The sequence below is a fragment of the Genypterus blacodes genome, unplaced genomic scaffold (genome assembly GCF_046128005.1).
Source record: "Genypterus blacodes isolate CSIRO-AG114 ecotype Tasmania unplaced genomic scaffold, CSIRO-AGI_Gbla_v1 ptg000156l_1, whole genome shotgun sequence".
NCBI classification, from domain to species: Eukaryota; Metazoa; Chordata; class Actinopteri; order Ophidiiformes; family Ophidiidae; genus Genypterus; species Genypterus blacodes.
In genome coordinates this window covers 8162842-8173918 of record NW_027466957.1, presented here as the reverse complement: position 1 = coordinate 8173918, position 11077 = coordinate 8162842, and positions in this window count along the sequence as shown.

Here is an 11077-nt window from a genome sequence, read left to right as displayed (position 1 = left end):
TTTGTCGTTCCGCTGACACCACACAGTGATGAAGCAGATAAACCCCTGTGTGTCTTACTCAGCGTTCCCTGGAGTGAAAGCACTCTGCAGTTACTGGAATGTAGGATGAAAGGACCGCGCTCCCACTGCTCCGAGCATTTAACGTCCCTGTGCTGGTATCAAATGTGCTGGTTCCTCTCGGGACTGAGTAATGAAGCAGATCAGTGGACTGCAGGTGAACATAGCAGGCAGGCAGGCAGGCAGACAGACAGACAGACAGACAGTGTGGGTGGAGTCTGTTGACATTCAAATCAGGTGAATTGCCTCCATTTTGACACAGTCCTGATTGAAATCACATTTTATAATTTGCATTTTTAGGCCATTTTGCTCCCACAGAACCAAGACCGAGTGAATGAGGGGAAATAAGGACTTAATGTAGCGATGATTATGCTGCCAGGGCAATGTGGAATAAGTAACGAGGCCACCTGATTGTGCTATTGTAGGTCTACAATGGCTACTAATGGCTGCATGATTGTGAAAAAAAAGTCACCGCAAAGAATCAAATAAATAAATAAATATATATCCCCCCAAAAAAAGTGTACAAATCTGAGTAATACTTGAGTAACATTAGACTGTGATGAGTAATTTTCACATTCTGGTTGATATTTCCAAGACTCCGATGTAAATGTCAAACACAGTCTTATACGGCTTATGGGACAATCTATCATTGTCAGTCGGCTACAGCAGTTTAACAGCGTCCGGCGCTGTGCAGGAATGAGCACAGAGGCTTTTTCATCACATTCTTATAGAAGTCCATACTACCACTATATTTTTTCCAGAGAGAAGAAACTGCTGTTCGAAAGATACAATCGACGTTTGCATTATAAAATAAGCAAAGTTCAAGCCTCAAACATTAAGACACACCCAGTCTGGGTGTCCAGCACCAGGTCTGTGCGTCCACCAAGCATTTCTGAAGTAAATTTGAAGTTTCTCACACAGTATTCCGCTCTCAACTATTGAAAAGTGATCAAGTTTTGTGGCTTGAAATGTGATATAACGTTCCCCTCTAGTGAGGTTCTGGTTGACCATGAGCCAAGTTGAGATACTGTTACGTCTTTAAGCCAAATATGGGCAGAGACTGAGACTCCATGGACCTTGTGGATGGAGGCTGGAGGCTGGAGGCTGAAGCAGGCCTGGAAGTTGGCCGCTGCGGTGACGCTTTGCTTCACCGAGAAAACATGCAAGCGATGATTCTCCTGTTCCTCGGCAACGCCCTTCCCTTCCCGGTGGCCTTGAGGCTGTGTGCCTTTGTTTCTAGGTTGTGACGCTGTTTTAGGACCATTGTATAATACTATTTTACAGATGCTTTGTAAAGACAGAGGAGATTTCAGTGTCATTGTCCATTGCAACCCGCACTGCAGCATTTCTTTCACACATACGGAATCGACTGCATTTCTTCTCTTCCCCCCCCCTCTCCTTTCTGTCTTTTCATGCTCCAGATGATCAACTATTATTGAGCTGATGATTTTGCCCCTTTTTGCATTGTGTTAGCCTTTATATTCCTACTTATTGCTGTGTTTCATTCCCTTTGGCTCCTAGTAATTTTGTTGTATTTCTGCACAGCTTTTCGACAACATATTTACACTTAGCGTGGTGTTAGGGCGGTATTTGAGTTCAGAGTGTGTGTGTGTGTGTGTTTTGAATGATGTTCAGCCGTGCTCGTCACTGACTCACACTCACATGACAAGTTGCTATTGACAGGGGGGAAAATAACAACTTAGTATAAAAGCTAAATTGTTTTAGAAACAGCTACTGTGCAGCTACGGAAAAAAGTAATTACTTGTAACTAACCAACTTTATTGAGAATGGATGAAGAATTCAAATAGAAGTTCCATTAAGATTTTTTTTAAATATTAACACTGAATGAAATGACTCCTTACAATATGCAAGGGCGGTGGAGCTGCACCCAGTGAGAATGATCACCAACCTCTCCATCTCCACTCACCTTCTTGCTGCTTTTAGCTCCTATAGTTGTCCAGCTGGCACACAAGATCTCAGACTGGCTCAAAGATCTCAGACTCCATTATTTCATCTTTATTATCTTGGCATACATTTGTACTTCGGCATAACTCCATCGGGCCACATGGATCATACATGACGTAGATAACTCGAGCTTTAGAGGCTCAACCAATCAAACCTGCGCACTTCCCATGACGCTTATTCATAGCAGTGCACCTTCAAATTATAGCCTTGATACAATGAATCATATATAGCAGTGAGTCATACAAGTGCAACAACTGAGCATTTCTAGGCTTTATCTGGCTCCTTTATAGATTCTGAGCGAGTCACATTACTCCCCTTACACCTCATTTTGTATGTAATGAGTGCAAGATTTCTTTCATCCATCATTTTATCATCCGCAGCCAGGGCAAAGTGTGTCAAGTCCTCTCAGACGTTCTCCATTTTATTTTCATCTCTTCAAAACAGGAGCGCATAAATACTCCCTGTGATTCTAATCGGAGGCAGTGTGCTGTCCTGTGATTGGCTGGGAGCTGATGACTCATTGCAACAGGCATCTGTGGAGAAAGCGAGGCGAGGGTGGGCAGGTGGGTGGTTGGTGCTGGAGGTGGAGGTGGAGGTGGCAGGGGGACAGAAGGTGGGAGTTAAGCCCGCGTGCATGCGTGCATCGTCAGCGGTGCTCAAAGAATGGCTCTCTCCCCTACACACACGCACGCGCACACACACACACGCACACGCACACGCACGCACGCACGCACGCACACACACACACACGCACGCAGGCAAACAAAATCATAAACACTTGCAAAAAGAGTCAAATAAATGTATATACTGTACACTTTCTCATTCTGTATTCCTCTCCCCCGCCTGTAGCAAACCTTGAGGTGAGAGAGAGAGAAACAGGGAGGAGAGAAGAGAGAGAGAGAGAGAGTGAGCGAGGGAGCGAGACTTGTGCTGATGAGAGTCTGCAGCCCCCCAGCCTCTCCTCTCCTCTCTCTCTCTCTCTCTCTCTCTCTCTCTCTCTCTCTCTCTCTGTAAGGCAGGAGGAGGCAGAGCTGCTGTTTGTGTCTGAGACTCAGGAAGGCTGTGAGCGGCGCAGAGAGAGAGAGACAGAGGCTGGTCCACCGGTATGTGTCCAGTCTGACCAGTGCCTCACACCAGGACGCTTGCACCACCCTGCACACACAGGTGAGCGGAGAGTCTGCCAGGTTAGGTGACAGCTCAGAATGCTTTCTTGTCATTTCCCCCTTTTTTTGCCATATGATTAGAGTTGTCACATGAATATTAATTCTTTCATATTTGCGATGATGATTTGATAAAATGTCACTCTTGAATAGAGTGAAAGTCCAAAGAAAATTTGGTGTGGCAGTTATTGTGTGTGTGTGTGGGGGGCTGGGAGGGGGGCAGTGTTTATATGTGTTTTAGACTGTGTGAAGGCTCGTTTGCCTTTTTGAGTGAAAAAGACCACAGGGATTTGGGGAAGCGTTTGCTTTTTGGTGGCTGAATCCTTCTCATTTCACCCTCTTTTGCTTGTGTGTGTGTGTGTGTTTGTGTGTGTGTGTGTGTGTGTGTGTGTGTGTGTGTGTGTGTGTGTGTGTGTGTTCGTGTGTCTGTGTGTGTGTGTGTGTGTGTGTGTGTCTGTGTGTGTGCGCTCGTGTGTGTGCGTGCGTGCTGGAAACAGAGAGCGAGTGGGTGCAGTGGGAGCGCTTTGCCACTGTTATGTCAGTGTTGTTGAGAAAACAGCAAACAAAGACGGCGTCACCTCAACGTGCTGCTATTTGATGGAATGCACATGTAAATATGTCGCAGGCTGCAGTGTGTGGATTTCTGACAACTCAGAGGGAAAGCTGCCGTTGTTTACCTGTGTGATTTGTGCTGTTTTCTTGCAGCTTACAGTGTCTTATAGTGTGTGATCAATTATGTAATGGCTGTTTGGAGATTCTGCCATGGTGTCAAAATCAGAGCTGACATGAATCAAAAGATCCCTTTAATGCTTGTTTGGGTTCTTCCTCCTCTAGTGGTGGATTCTTTTGTCCGTTTGTCCTGAAAAAAGTATGTTTGAAACAGAATCAGACAAATATCTTTACCCCATATCTGATCATAAATCTTTCCCCCTGTCACTTCTTCTCTATCATCGAACATTTAAGGATTCATCGCCTTCTCCTCCATGTTAGTATGTAACACTTGTCACTTCTGCTGTTGCATCCTGGGATATAATTTGTGCGTAATGGCAGCTCATGAGTGTTCACTGCAGTGAATCTGCAGTTTTGGGCGAGAATCTTTTCTTCCGGCTTGCCACTTGTTGAATCAATCTAAGTTCTTTGAAGTTCCGCCTGCTCTGCTGTGACTTATACCTCACGCCTTTAGGAACAGGCAGGACAGAGAGATATGAGGCTTGGAGCTGGACCATATGGCTGAATGAGGTTTGACAGGGAGAGACGCTGTCAGTGTGTTGATGAACCCTCGAGCCGTGGCTGTGAATAATCCCCTCTGTGTTTGTGCCTCGCTCAGTGTGGATGCTGCTGCTGCTGCTGTTTGCTGCTGTCAATCTTTCACTAACTGTGATGTTGAAGAATAGCCTCTAGCTCTCTCTCTCTCTCTCTCTATCTATCTATCTATCTATCTATCTATCTATCTATCTATCTATCTATCTATCTATCTATCTATCTATCTATCTATCTATCTATCTATCTATCTATCTATCTATCTATCTTTATCCATCCATCCTTCTTTTCTCCCACTGGGTCTCAAATGTTCGTCTCCTCAGTTTTTTCGCCGAGCATCTCCCCCCACCCCCCTCTGCTCTGGTCGCCACAGAAACGGCTGATTCAGGAAGGGTGGGCGGGTGTCTCTGAGCTCTTGCTGCTCTGCCCCATGCGGCGGTTTCACAGTACATTTCTGCTACTGCGCTGCTTTCATGGCCCTGATATGCTGTCAGTTCAGGTGGCTCAGTCAGATGTTCTACGCGTGCATCTTCCTCACACAGGCTGTGTTTGCGTTTGAACTGTTTTATTACCATTTATGGTTCGGTTTTGCCACTAACAATGGTGCGAACATACGGACGGCGCTCATCGGTCACTGATTGATCAGAATGCTTGCAGGCTTTTTTTTTTTTTTTCAAGGTTCACTTTGCTGTTTCACAAGGACATAATCTGCCGACATCTGATGCAAATGGCTCTCTCCTGACCGGCCCGGCAATTAAATACCGGCTGATGCTGAGAGATTGCAGGCCTATTTTCGCTTAAACATATATGACACCCAGGTCGGAGTCACGCCGGGTGTGCTTAGAGACTACACTAAGGTGATTAATAATGTAATACACCATGACTGAGCCATTTAATAATAGATATGCTCTGACCTTTTCCCTTACATAAGGTCGATGAAGCAGAATGAGGGTTATTGCGCAACCGAACTGAAGTGAAAAAGATGGAATTTAAAATGAAACACGCAGGATATTGTGGATTGATAATCCTCATCTCACCCGTGCATTTCAACCAACGTCTGCTTTAAAGTTGGTTAAGACAGAAATAGAGGATTAGCTGTTGTAATTGCATTTTTTTTGTGGTGGTGTTATCCATTTTCTCACATTTAGGATAGCTGTGGTTGCCATGGCAATAGCTTGTACTGTATCTTTTTAGAAGACTTCTGATCAGGAAATGAAAACCTGTGTTGCGCCACAGTCTATTCCAAGCAGGACCCCCATGAGCTCATCCTGCTGTGCTGTGATTAAATTAATTTGGGAATTTTTTTCTCCGAGGAGCTGAAGAAACACTCGGCCTTTCTAAAGGATTCTGCTCCGTGGAAATCTGGCTTTTCTTCCTCATGTGATCATTGCACAAATGCCTTATAAATAACAGTGTCATGGTTTTTTCCAGAGCAAAGTCTTGGATAATTGGATGCTGAAAAATGGTATTGTATATTTATATTATTAATAACATTAGTAATATTTTAACAACTTCCTTAAAAAACGATTTGATCTCGCCTCGTCTTCATATGATGCATTGGATCGCTGTTTTATTTAGTTTCAGGGAACAAAAAGGTGGAAATGTATGCAGGCTGCAGTTGTTTTCCACCCTGCAGTATTTAGACGTTACAGTCAGCGGTGACGCAGCCCCGGGCTCACACAGCTCACTGCAGACCCATCACCACACTCAGTCGGCACAACCAGCACACACTCGGATACAAGGGAAAAACTTGCACGTGGACAATAATGCAAAGCCTCTCATCAGCTCGGTGGAGCCTGAGCGAGCGTGACGTGCACTGTGAGCCCTGAGAGGCCACCCTGCTCCTTTTGAGGATCTGCTCCCACCTACTCGAGAGATCGCTATGGTGCTGGACGCCTTAAACGGGACACTTGAGACATGATCAGTGTGTTTTATTCCATCAATTTGAACTGAGAGAACTGAGATCATCTATACATTATGACCTGATGTTTGTTTTTCATTGTATCCTTACTAGTACAGGAGAGGAGAAGAGGAAGAAGGCTTGGCCCTCCTCTCCTTTACCGTTGTTATCCTGTCCATAGCTTTTATTTCCTTCTTGCTGTCCTTTGGCTGTGCTCATAACAAGTTTCTCCAACTTCCACTTTGGGATACACGTGTTGGGTGACCTCTTCTTCTTCACTTTGCAGAGCGGGTTCATTATTATTGAGTTTGTTTCTTTACTGACCTCCCACTTAACACTTTCAGCAGGCGCCGAGATAGTTTTTTCCAATAAATCGGCACTGTCTTTTCACCCAAACCTTCTTATGATGGGCTTTGTAATGATTTCTCCTCGTCTGGCCAGGGGTTTGCCACGTGTGTTAGACTGTATTGACAAAAACACGGGACAAATCAATGCTGACAACCTCTTTCAAAATCTCCACCAGGTTCTGTAACCGTGAGTTTGCTCAACGTGGTTATTACAGTGCCACCATCAGGCTGAAGGAAAACTAAATCTATGGCGATGGTGCCTGACCCTAACCCCTTCCGAACCTGCCAATATTGATCCAAATTAGATTACAATAATGCCAATAATCGTACAGTAATAATCAACCAATCAATCATTTTTTTGGAGAGCAAGTAAAAGTGCCAAACGCAGACTTTCTTATTTTCTTCATGATAAATTTAATTCCTTTTTTAATAGCTGTTCAGACAAAAGAAGACATCAAGGTGACTGTGGGTATTTCTCATTAATTTTGACATTTTTTTACACTAACTAATTAATTATTCTTTTGTTAAAAAAAGAATTGTTGTATGAATAATAATGAAAATCATTTTTAGAGCTGTTGACAATATAATTTGTTTCTATGTCATGTAAAATCCTAATAAGAGAAGATTGTTTGTGACTGTGTGCCAAAAAGAAGCCTGGTTAGAATATACAGAGAAGAGAATCGGGAATCGTGCTCGATGTGCTCAGAGGCACATAAAGGGCTTGATTTGATTTCCACGTGGAAACAAAGGTGAATGTTTTGCCTCCAACTGGTCATTAAGCCTATCAAGCTCTTCTTGAAGTGGCCTCCCTGTGGATGGCTTCTGTCTGATGACTAATTGTCTCCCCGATGCCATATCGAAACCCCTTAATTGGTCAGAATAAACCAATCATTAACTTGCTCATTAAAGCTTATTGTAGCGTCGAGACCACTCCGACCTGTTCATAGATAACTGTTCCCAAAGCCGCATTGTGGTTCTTCTCTGTGACATTATTCGGTCTGATCAACACCAACGTCCTGACTCACTGGTTCTTTAGAGATTCCATAGCGCTTAGTGTCTGGGTGTTTCTGCACTAAACTCACTGTTCTGGCCAAAAATTCCCATCTGGAGCCACTCTTTCTGCCATCTGTTCCTCTGCTGTGCGATTGGCCGGTCGTGTTGACAGTTGTGTGGCCTCCGGTTTGAAATGGCCCACAAACTGTTGGATAAAATGAAGAGAGAAGGTGACGGGAAGGAGGAAAGGAGCACAACTGGGAGCCACGGGGCATCATAAAACTTGTGTTAGTGTGTCTCAGCACTTTCCACCCAATCTGCATGTCTACAAAGTGCTGACAGGCTTATGATAGGGATCACTGAGAGAATAATATACTGTTTATGCTTAGTCAGAGAAAGATCGTTTCCCTTAGATTAACAGTCACACCCTAGAAAGGAGAATATATAAGAGAATTCAGACGGTGAGAGGGTGCCGTCACAGTGCAGGTGTATGGATTATTGCTAGAGGAGAAAGTAATGCAGATAATGTGCTGGTGTTGATTGTGGTTGTGTCGCTTGTTAGGCCTTAACTGACTGATGGACACGAGGAGTGTAAACTCCAGGGGAATCATCTGTGGTGCTGCTGTGCCCTGAGGTTCAGCTCTCACTCTCTCCTCATACTAATGGGGTCATTACTGTGTTTGTGAAAGAGCATTCCCCTACTAAAATGTGGACACACACACACATACACACAGGACATGCGGTACATCACAACTGCACATAAACACAAATACGCAGATGCACACTACGCCGAAGGGAAGCACAAGGACTTAGAATAAATATGATATATAATATGTATTCGTGCACACACTCATAATAGATTTTTAAGTTGCACAGCCATTAGAGGGGATATATTTAGCTTTTTGTTATTTTCCATCATCTGTACAGCGTAATTTAGTGTATTGTGAGTATGTGTTGCCAGAGTTGCGATGTTGCGAGGTTCATGCAGTCAGCAAGAAAAAGGTCCTGAACCGCCCTGAAAGGCTTCGGTTCTGCTTGTGTTCTTTGTTTCTGTTATATGTTCACGTCCACATGTAACACGTTTGAATTTGCCCACCTACACACCTGGCTCCTCTCACCGATGGAGTAGGAGGCAAACAACCAAAGTCTTTGGCCAACGTCCATGTTTCACAATGGGGGAAGTTACCAGCTCAGGCCTGATGCAGCTGGCCAATCAGAGCAGAGCAAGCATTTCAGGAGGGGGCCTTAAAAAGACAGTCTGATTCTACTCTGTGTGCATTTAAAGCATTAGTTTCCAAAAAATGGACACCAGCATGCCAACGAAATCACTTGCATCATTTGTCTGCTGCAAAGAAATATTGAGATTTTACTCCTTTCAGTTTTTTCTGAAATATTTCTTCTGCACAGAGTGAAACACAACTTAACTTAACTTAACACACACATGCTGTAAATGTTTTTGTATTTCTTTAATCCACCTTAATATAATAATAATAGATACTATTAGAGCTTATATGCACATCAAGCAGACAAACAGAAGAACAGAAGTGAAAATAACATTGCAGATATCGTCCTCTTTAAATTATTTGACATTTGACATGAAGTGCCACATAGACCTTCAAACACTTAACTGCCTGCTATTCATTAACCATTTAGATAAACCATTACTGAGTGCATAAGTGCACTTCACGTTGTGTTGTGCCAGGTTTCATTCAACAGATTGGAATTTTCAATAAGGGATGTTGTTATTTGAAAATGAAAGCACATTTTAAATATCGCCCTCCCTGTTGGCTCGATCACCATGAGGTCAGTACCATCCAATAGCTTAATACATTTTCTTCTCACTGACCAGCTGATGCCTTTAGGTAAATACACACAGTCCAACGGTACATACATGATAGAGAAGGCTGCTTGTTGAACTTTTTATTAGTTTCAATGTTATCTCATAAAGAATTGTAATAATAACTATTTTTCAGTTTGTTTTTTAACCTTCTACTATCTTGTAGTTCCTACGATTCATTAAACAATTCTTTGTTTTTTTACGTATGGACTGATAAAACTAAATAAGATGCAGTTGTGTGTCTGGCTGGCTGTAACATCTAAAATACTGCCTGGCCTCTGTTGATTTGCAGGTCACAGACTGCAGGACACATAAATGAGGAAGTGGAAAGAAGCACAGGTCACTGAAACATCCAGGGTGTAAATCCCTTGGTCATTTGTCATCTCCTGTATTCTAGTGCCATCATTGAATTGTTTACCTATCATATAAAGGTAAAAAACATATTTCATCCAATCCAATATTTTATCCAATGTTTCATTCAATATTCAGCTTAGTCTGTCTCCTAAAATCCATTCATAAATGTATCTATAATCCAATTAAAGAGTATAGAAATAAAATGAATAACGTTAGTGTTAGTGTTTGAACAGTTCAAAGCTGGTTCACAGTTCAAACAGTTCACAATGGTAGGAGAGGGAAAATACCAAAGATGACTCCAGGTCAACAGGAAGTACACTTTGTATCTGACTCTTAGGAGCCCCGCAATGCATTCAGGTGCAAAACCGTTCACATTATCGACCAGAATGTCTTGGGAAATGTCATTGTTTAATTTACCCCAACAATGTGTTTTGAGGCGTGAAAAGGCATTCGCGAGAATGTACGGTTGTTCACACACACACACATACGCACACACACACACACACACACACACACACACACACACACACACACACACACACACAGACACACACACACACACACACACACACACACACACCCCGCCCCCAACTAGATTATTCCTAAAGAAATAGACTTAATCAGGCCTGCGTGTTCCATTGAATCCATTTCCACAATTAGTCCTCAACTTGGAATTACTTCACAGCCGCAAATCCTTGGTTTCTCCTTATTAGCTCTGCATCAGTCTAAACAGCTTTGATGAGATGAGAATGTGATGCAGGCAAAGCTGTTAACTATTACACCTCCTTTGTGAAAAAACACACACACACACACACACACACACACACACACACACACGCACGTACACACAGTCAAATACTTAGAACCAACAGATCTTCCACACTGCTGAACCACCTGCCTCTCATCAACCCCCTCATCAAGCAGAATAAGATCACTGTTAATCCACTTGTCTCAGCCCACGGTGCACCAACAGCTCTCCATCGCAGGGCTAGGCTGTTCCCTCAGGGCCTCCTGGAAGCCAAAAGAATAGAAAGGTGCTCACAGCCTACACACTCCTTTATGTTTCCATCGGACTCACTCTCTGCCATTCATGCATTGTTTGGAATGATTGATGTGTACTTTATGTCTTATAAAACTTACAATTCAAGTTTCCAAATCATATATTAATATTTTTTGGGCCCAGTAAAAACTCATTATCAATCTG